Raw genomic sequence first — 10,051 nt, 5'->3', positions numbered from 1 at the left:
TGAAAGAAGCTGCTGAAAGACAGGTTGGACAGATAGAAATGAGAGAAGTGGGGATTTTGTAGTTTGATTGGAGAGAAAGAGAATACTGAGTTGAACAGCAGGTGGAGTGAGGTCTCAGAGGCTTGGAAGGGAAATCTTTTGAAGGCATGGAAGTCAACTGGCTGGGCAGAGTTTAATACAACCTTCCAAGTCACTGGCAGTTCCTAGGATAAGGACTGACTTTGCAAACTTTGAGGCAGGCTGTCTCAACTAGGAGTCATGCTTTCTCCTTGTAAAAGATAACTTACTCTAATTTGTATTCTAATAAAATCTGAGCATTAAAGATTCATAGGGCCTTTGCTATACTTTCTTTCAGAAAGCGTTGCTGGCGGCTCAGCTTATACATTTGATCTATACATAAAACAAAATCCTTTAGAATGGAGGCTACAGCTTCTTTCTGTGATGATGTTTATTAATCTTCCCTAGCAGTAACAGCACATCGAAACGTTAGACATTTTGCTATATAAGACATCATTTCTGTCCCTGGCTTAGGTAATAGAGTTTCTTGATTGCCTTAATATTCTGAGGTGCAGTACACTGTCAGTAAGCAGAGAAGTCTCTGAAGTAACTTAGCATCAGCAGTTTCATCATCCAAATGAAGTTATTTAAATAATGATGCTTTCACTGTGAGAAAGTAGATTGAGCTGAGAAAACTATAAGATGGATACCTTTTGTTTCTTGTCCATTAAGTCAGAGCTTTCATGCACAAGGCCATTAGTCTATTCCTACGTTTCACTCTTGTTATACAAGTCTCTGTTTAGTACAAGTTATAGTCATGTACCCATTTAATGACCAGACATGCATTAGCAGTACAGGGACAGGCATCAGCAAATTCACTTTCATCATATGCTTGCTTCTGCAGTTTTTAATAAATAATATAAAATATTGTAAATCTTGTTTTTCAGTCTCTATGTACAATCAGTTTAGAGCCAGTCGTGGAAAAGTTTTGGTTTTTTTCTTCCTGGGATGTGTTAGTTTTGATCTGTCTGTACATAGAATATTTTATTATTGCTGTGATTAGTATTAAGAAATTGGTGCCTGCAAGACGCCAGGTGTCATCAGAAGGACTGAAACATCCACAATACTTTTTGTAACAAAATGCAGGTCTCCTGTGTCCCTTATATGTGCTTTTCAAGCATTAGAAACCAGCACACATGTTTTAGCACAAATGATAAATGAAATAATCCCAACATCCTTGGAAAATGATTGCTGTCATGTTTTGCGGTAGACATGCACTTACTGCAAATTATAGTTCATTAACAAATATGGAAGAGGACTTGTTAAAAGCAATGGCATTCCTTAAAGCTTTCAAAGGGTTGCTAATGCACTTGCTACAATTTCTCTAAATGTTTTAGAGCGGAAAAAACAGCAGTCTCCATACAGATTACCATTGTTAATGAGAACAGTAAAGTGAACACAGATCCATTCGAAGGGATTTGATTAAAAAAACCCACAACCTAACCAAACATGTAATTTGGGCGGTTAAACTCTGCTATTCATATGATTTTTGTGTTTCTCTGAAGTAATGTTTCCAATAGAGGAAAAATTGAATGATTCTATTCAAGGATATATAAAAATGGATGTTTCACTACACTTGCTTCAAATTTAGCAATGATTTTGTAAGTTTAGTGAAAATTTGCAAGAGCTCTGTTGATAGGGGTTAAAGGATAAACTTGTTTCATTTGATCCAATGTTGTAATACCATGATTAAACAAGTATAAATAATAATGGGAAAACAGATTGCAGTTATTAGTTTAAGATGAAAGGGGTTAAAATTAGGTGATCCTTGCATTGCATAGGTGATCCTTGTTTTGTAGATTTGCATTTTTGGTGGTTCAGGGAAATCCAGTTCTTGGAGACTGACATTCTATTTCTGCAAAACCCAGTTGAAAGTGATTAATTTCATACTACTTCTGCTCACATTTAATCTGAAGAGAATTTCTAGCTTTAAATGGGTTTGAAAATTTTGAATTCAAGTCAGATGCAACATTTTTCAACCAGAAATATAGAAGCTGTTTGTAAAGAGTTATTTCATTTATTGCCGATATGGGAAATCTGAGTCATGAGGTATTACGGTAACTTAACTGCAGAGTAGATCTGCAGTGAAGCTAGAAAGGGAATCAAGTCTTCTGTTTCTTTATCAGCGTCCCGTTCATTAGATCACAGCCTTTTACTGTTGCTCTTTCCACATGGGAAATTACTTAGGTGCATTAGGATTTTCTTGTACTGTGTTTCTCATGTTCCTCCTTGAGTCCTTTTGAGGGTGGAATTTGTTGACACTTTCCAATGTCCTTATATTTGGTGTGGTGTAATAGTAGTGAAAGCAGAGAAGCATTGGTTTATTTTCCCCCTCAACCAAAAAAAGAGGTATGCTGTATAATTTTAGCAGGGCACTGATAGAAGTCATAGCCAATATCACAACTCCACCTTTTTTACCTGCCACCAAAGTCAGTGTCCTGAGTTCAGCAGTAGCAGTCATTTTTTCTCCTTCTTAGTAGCTGGTGCAGTGCTGTGTTTTTGATTTTCAGCCTGAGAACAACGGTAATAACTCCGATGTTTTTAGTTGTTGCTCAGTAATGTTTACTCTGACCAAGGACTTCCTGAGTCTCATCTCTGCCAGAGGAGGGGAGGCTGGGAGGAAGCAGAGACAGGACAACTGACCCAAACTAGCCAAAGGGGTATTCCATACCACAGCATGTCATAAGCTAGGGGCAGTTACCTGGAAGGGCAAGATCATTGCTCAGTTGGGCTGGGTATCAGTCAGCAGGTGGTGAGCAGTTGTATTCTCTCCCCTTGTTATTTCCCTTATCATTATCATTATTGGTGGTAGCAGCAGTGGTTTCTGTTATACCTTAGTTACTGGACTGTTCTTATCTCAACCCGTGGGAGTTACATTTTTTCAATTCTCCTGCCTATACCTCTGGGGGTAGGGGGAGAAAGGGGAGGGAGTGAGTGAGCAGCTGCGTGGTTCTGGGTCGCCAGCTGGGCTTAAACCACGACAGTCAGAATTTAGGAAACCACACTTGCATTAATGTATTTGAATGCTTAAAATGCAACTAGAAATCTTGAATGCTGACACACATTCAGACTTTCCAAAGGCATTGTCCTGGAATGATTCAGACTTTTAATTTGTGACGTGCCTCTTACGTTTATGACACAAATATTATGTGATAAAGCCCTGTTATTATATGATCTGGGAGACAGCTAGCATCAGACATATTTCTTTCTACAAACGTGTAGTTCCCCTTGTTCAAGGTACTATTCCTTTGGGTTTATGACTGAAGGAAAGAGGCTGGCCCCCAGGGCCTGGGTCTCTTTTGGAAGGCTGGCTGTGGGAACCTTCACTTTCCCTGGAACCTGGTTCTTCTCCGAGGAGAGTGGTACCGCTGCATCTGCACTTCGACCTCAGTAGAGAGGTAGGAAATTATAGCACTTTTTCACCAAACCTTGTACTTGAGTCCTTTTAGGAGAAGAAGAAATGAGTCAGCTCTGCAGCTGAACTGGAAATACCAGCTCTAAGGAAATGCTATTGCTTCTTTTAGACCTTACTCTGACTCTAGCTGGCACAAGGGATACTCCATTCTGCTGGTTTTAGGAAACAGTAGTTAACAGCTTCAAAGCAGCTTTCTAAACTCACTTTGCAATGCCATTTACCTCATGTTTCAGTTTGGCATGGTGGGCTGATGTGCATGAGATGCAAAATCTCACAGACTATTCAGACCTTCTTAACAGTGTGGAGACTAAGCAAGTTACGTACAAACCAAGGGTCAAATCAAGTTTAAATATGTGGTATGGATGTAACCTAATATGCTATCTATTTGCTTATCATTTGGATGCAATTGTCAATATAAGAGCACAGGGGCTTCAGCAGGATGTGTGATACCCAGCCTGTATTGTTTCACCTAAAGGTGAAGACAGTGCTGATGCAGCTGGGGTTGGGTGGCAGTGGGGAAAGCCATTGGTCTGGGGAACAAAACTTGATGAGGAGAGCAGGAGGATGGGTAAGGAAATAATTCAGATCTCGTTAGGTGCATAAAATGTCCCTGCATTCTAATTCAATGGAGAATGCCTTCCTGTCCCAACACGCAGTGCCTTGAGGTATAAATATTTGCATGTTGGGGATAAAATTCTTTGTTGTAGGACAGAGGGAAAACCAAGTTTAATGCTGTTTATGTGCTAATCATATAACATACTTTTTCCTGAAGTAATTTATGATATGAAGGTTTTCTTTTTGAATACTATATTCTGCATGAATAAAGATTTCATCCTAGTGTCACCAGCAAAAGCTACTTTCAGGCAACAGAGCTTTTTTTCCACATTCTCTGAATTTCCAAGAAGTAATTCTTGCTACAGTAGACATCTTGTCTGCAGTATTTTAACTGAACATTGCATGACATCTGACATTATATATTTTCCTAGGAACTGAGGAAGTGATAGACACATTCAAGCTATCAGTGGATTCTTTTGGACTCTCTCTACTTACTCTGTCTGTCAGTATAAGTATTTCTCGTGTCTTAGCAGTCTCCCTTCTCTGTCCATTGCTAAAAAATAATCATCAAAATCTCTGGACAGCACAGTGTTTCCAATGCTAAGAAAAATGGTCTTAAAGAACAAGCTTAATTTCTGAAATAAAATTAAAAAGACATGTACATCTTCTTTGAAGTTCTTTGAACAGTGTAACTGAAAAAATAAATTAATCTCAGGAGATGATTTTTAAGACAAGAAAACTAGTTCTCATCTACTCTTTAGGATGGGGTAGGATTTAGGACCACTTATTTTTATCTCAGCCAAATATTGCTTCAGTGCTTTAACTCCTCTCATTAAAATTCACAAAGTTTATTAAAAATACATCATACCCTTCCCTATGGGAGCTTCTCAAAGCCTCTAAGGGTCAAAAGAATTTTCTTTCTTCATTCTTTTACCACAGTGAATTCCCTGAGGAAATAAGAATGAAAACTTGTTTTATAAAGCTAGACAGCTGATAAGGTTTATTTTAGAGGGCTGTCTTATTTTTTCTTTTTAACCTAATGGAGACAATGAAATTTTAAATATCTTTTATGATTTCTCCTTAATAAACATTCAGATTCCGTCTATATAATTTCATATTTTATGAACTTTTAAGTTACGCATACTCTCATCTCTTGTACACCCTCATTTGCCTCCAAAGCTATTTGGCATTTAATGGAATTCCGGATGTTAGAGGGCAAAAATAATTGGACAGAATTAGCCAAAGCATATTTTAATTTCCATCAGGATAAAAAATAAAAAGGCTTTACTTACAAGAAGTAGGTAGTGACAGTGGAGGAGCAGCTGCTTACTGTTTACTTCAATTAACACAGTTGGAACTGCCAATGGATAATTTAAGAATAATTAGTTTTGAAAGTGGTTTAATAACTATTTTGATTACAAATAATTGAATAGAGAGTTTCCAAAAGGGAAACTGAAAATTACATTTCCATTGGATAACTTTCATTTTAGCTCCTGAACTATGAAAATTGATTTATTTACGAATTTCTATTAGCAATTATATTGTGTGATAAAATGGCTTTCTAATACAGAGAAGTTTAAACTGCTGCACTTAAATTTTGTTTCTCATTCTTCTAATTTTAGTTTTTCATGAAAATGTGGTTAATTCAAGTGAATTTCTAAAAAAGTAGCTACCTATACTGAATCATATTATACTTATAAAAATAATCTGAATTTTACAGGGAAAGAAAGTTTTGTTATAACCTATCTTATCCTAAAAAGGTACAGGTACAGGTACAGCATACACCAAAAAGTAGTAGTGAAAATCAAATTCAAGACTAGAAAGTTTCAGATTTCTTATATTTTATCCATTTCACTGTGAATAGCACATATTTCTATAAATAAGAGATTTGGGCTGTGCTAAATTTTTCTTTGAGCTTTTCTATGTTGTGGATCACTTCCTCACATTATTTGCAGGATTGCATGGGAGAGGAGAGGCACTGGGGAGGAGCAAGGTCTTTCAGGTCTTTCAGGTCCCTCAAGACATCTCAGATATCTTCAGCATCTGGGAGCCTTTGTGATGTCCATGTGTATAGGAGGCAAAGTACTTTGCAGTTGAAGGAGGGCAAATCTAAAACCTCAGACAGAATGCTTCCTGGGGGGCTTCGCATCTAAATTACTCATCCAGGTTTATGATTTGCCTCAGATTTGGTTAGGTCCTGAACAACACAGAAAGAAGCTTGAGTTCACAATGTTGTCTTGTTTATGCAGTTAGCAGCAAGAGTCCAAATGAAATGCAAAACATTATCCTCATTAACAGTATTTTAGAGCCATTTTTTCCTAAGCGTAATCAGTGATGTAAACAGTGAAACACAGGAATGACAGCCTCATAAAGCATTAAGTTTTTGCAGATTCATTCATTTTCAGCAGGGAAAGTCAAGCCTGACCAGTCAGCCTCAGGTTTTCTGATTTAACCAAATTCCATTCGAGTCACTAGTCATTGGATAATAGCCACCTTACCACACAGGACAATTAGATTTTCCTTTTTTGTTGTTTTTGGTTTTTTTTTTTTTTCTTTTGTTCAGAAGGGTGGAAAACTTCATTAGCCTGGAGCAATGTTTCTTCTTGTTTCTTCTCACACCCTCCGGTTGAATAAAGTTAAGCTTCCTGATCCTTCTCTTTCTCCATCATGTTTCATTATCTTCACATTCAACAACTTTAGAGTTCAAGCTTGCATATATATTTCCCTTTTCAGAAATAGGGAACAACATTAATTTGCATGAAAAAACCCTGTAGAGATCTAGTTTTGTTCATTTTCACAAATCCAGATAACTTATCTTTAAAAAACCTGATACCTAATGTTCTGTAATGTAACTTTCCTATTCTTTCACAGTTCAAACAATCCTTCAAGTAAAACCCACCTTTTCAAATTATTAAACTTCTTCATGCTACACTCAGTTTCCCTTTTAATTCTTCCAGATATATGTTTTTCTGTCTCTGTATTGGCTGTTTTGCATCTCTTAGCTTGATAATTTTTTTCAGAAGTCTAAAGGTAGAGGTAATAAACCTTTAAAAACCAATGCCTTTCAAGCAGCAAAAATAATAAGCATCCTCAGAATTGCCCAGCTGTCATTACCAACAAGGAAGCATATAGATGGATAGGTTAAAATGGATGCATTCAAGAGGAGAAAGTACATCTTTTGTCATTATCAATGTTTGGTGAGTAAATTATTAAAAAAGCATAAGAGAAAACAATCCTACCATCCTGGGATTATTATACAGTCTGAACATTTGGTTGGATAGAAAATTTCAGGTTTCTTTGCTGACTGTTACAAAGGAGTGTTATGCACAAAACCACTTAAGTAGTCTAGACCCTGGGTTGCCTAACCACATGAAAGCCTCCTTGTTATGCTCAGCTCCCTTATTAAGATTTATATTATGTGAGAGCCTGGTCTCTCTACAAAACTCATGATAAAGTTTCAATAATACCACTATTATTCTTCAAAGTATCAACTTTTATACGTGTCCCAAATGATCTTTTTGAACTCCGGCTCATAGTTTTTTTGTGAAGTTAATTTCAGTATTTAAATCTCAGAACAGGAGTGTGAGTAACTAAATCAGTTTTCAGTTGACAACGTCAGAAAACAACATTCTCCAGAGTATCCGGGAATGGAGTATTTAAATAATTAATGTTAAAGAAATCTCAGGTTTTCAATGGAATAACATATAACGAATTCTGATAGATGTTTTGAATATGGTATTTGATAATATCACTGGCTTCAAATGAGTGTGTCTATCTCCTGTGGCTGTTACAGACACTGGGATTAGCAAATGTATTAGCTTCAACCCTCCATTAAGGCAAAGTGGAAAGGTAATTTAAGCCTGTGATATAAAAGTAGAAAGTTCTGCAAAAGGACCCAAGGAAAGCTTGAGAAGATGCATTTTGAGAAGATGCAGTGTCAATTAAGGACAATTGTGTTAACCTTTGCCAGCTATACAAACCAAGACCACAGAAACAGTTATGAATATGACAGAATTCAGGAAGGTGATAAAGAACATTTGCTTAGGGCTTGTGGGGCTCATGTCTTCCTTCTTTATGGACAGCTGTAGAATCACTTCAGTGCCTATAATAAATTTTTAATTAATTTCTAAAATTATGTAGAAAACCTACAGTTTTATCTATCTCTGTACAGACACAATCTGAAAAATATAGGTACCTGAATTCTGACTTGAAGCTGTAGCTTAATTTACATGTTTTGTTCATGCCTAGAGTACAAAATAGGTACAAAACAATATACTCATTGATTTTTTATAATAATTTCTTGCATGAATGCTGTTAATAATGTAAACTATGAAACATAGGAATGACAGGTTTATAAAGTAATTTTTTACAGACTCAGTTCCTTTTTAGCAGGGGTGGAGGTGGTGTCAAACCAGACTGTCACAGTCAGCCCATTTCCATATAGCTGAGACTATTGTTGATGATGCCTAAGCACTAGCAGGATCTAATATTAAGTACCATAAATGCTTGGCCAAATACATAGAGCATTTTCCAGGACAAGATACATTTTCCTTCAAGTTTTCACAAGGCATGGACATATAGCTGCTTTCTTGCTCCTGAAGAAAAAAGTCTCTAAATTTTTGTTTCCAGTTCCATTAATGATTTTGTCAGTAAGACATTGCTCCAGAAAGAAGGTATGATTCAGTATTGATGTTTATTTATAATGCATATTCTTTTCTTAACTGGATGACAAAGTAAACGCTTAAGCATTGGATATGTTTGAATATAAATATCAGTAGATTTTGCTGAATATTACTTTGGTTTACTTGTGTGGAATTTAGACTATCTGAATCTGAGCAAAAATCAACTTAAAAATTTGGTGTTGTGTGTTGCTGCCACAGCAGATGGAACTCTTGGGGGAAAAAAACCCAACTGCTACAAGACTGGCCATCACAATCCCCATCTTCCTTTGTACACACTGTGACTTGTTTAAGATTTGCTGTGTCTTTCAGGATAATGAAGACACTCTACAGAGTTTAAAATTCAAAGACTGCTGCAAGTATGTGACTTTCTGTTGAGCTCCATAAGGTTTAAATATAACTCCTATAAATCCCTCTTACCCTGTAGAACCTTTTCTAGTATAAGGTGATTAGAATTCAAGTTTCCAGATTCTTAGCCCCATACTCTACTGGCAATGTATGTTAAAATGTCTTAGTGTATACAATAGATTCAAAAATACCAGCATGCAAGATGCAATATTTTAAGAAAATTCTCTCATTAGAAATGACATCATTAATTACAGTAATCATCTGTGTCTAAAAACACAGTAAAGAATTAATTTATATCACAAGTTTTAATTAACAAACGTTAGCTGAGAATTTTAACTACCTTCATTGAGAAACTGATATCATAGTAGTTTTTTTTGACAGTTCAGTATAACATAAAAGAATTTAGGAGTTCTGAAGTTTCCTGTATATAAAAAAGACAGTCACTCAGTTGAATATCTTGTCAAAACAGAATAAGACACAACCTAGGAACATAATAAGATGACATGTGATAAGAACCAGCATATTCTTCATATTACATGCCTGAAGGGAAACAGAGGGAACGTTTTATTCTGGCTTTGCATACCCTAGCATTCTTCTTATTAGTTTTGCAGATCCTAAGTATCCCACGTGTCCCAGAAGAAGGAGCACTGAAGAGAGGGTTGCATTTTCACAAGGGGAAAATGGGAATATGCTTTATTCAATCAAATGGATAGTCTAAACATAGAAGTAAAATTTCTTATTTCTGCCACATCTCTTCTGCCTAGTGTGGTGCTAAGCTGGGCTCGACTTGGGAACTCTGTTCTAAGGTGTATGTGTATCTTTTGACTTCATTATCACAGAAGGCAATGAGCAAGCTTTTGCTTTTTGTTTGACTGCCACTTGCAGGTACCAGGATGTATACACATTCAAAAAAGTCTCCTCAAAGAGTACTTCAGGGGATTAAGCTCATGCATTATTAATTTGGAAGTTTCTCCCAATGCTTAATAGTCAGTAAAGA

Source organism: Neopsephotus bourkii, unplaced genomic scaffold, assembly GCF_033783945.1.
Source record: "Neopsephotus bourkii isolate Nb327-2 ecotype Australia unplaced genomic scaffold, CSIRO-AGI_Nbou_v1 NB_1511, whole genome shotgun sequence".
NCBI lineage: Eukaryota > Metazoa > Chordata > Aves > Psittaciformes > Psittacidae > Neopsephotus > Neopsephotus bourkii.
The sequence above is the reverse complement of the archived record's forward strand: the minus strand, read 5'-3'. Positions refer to the sequence as shown.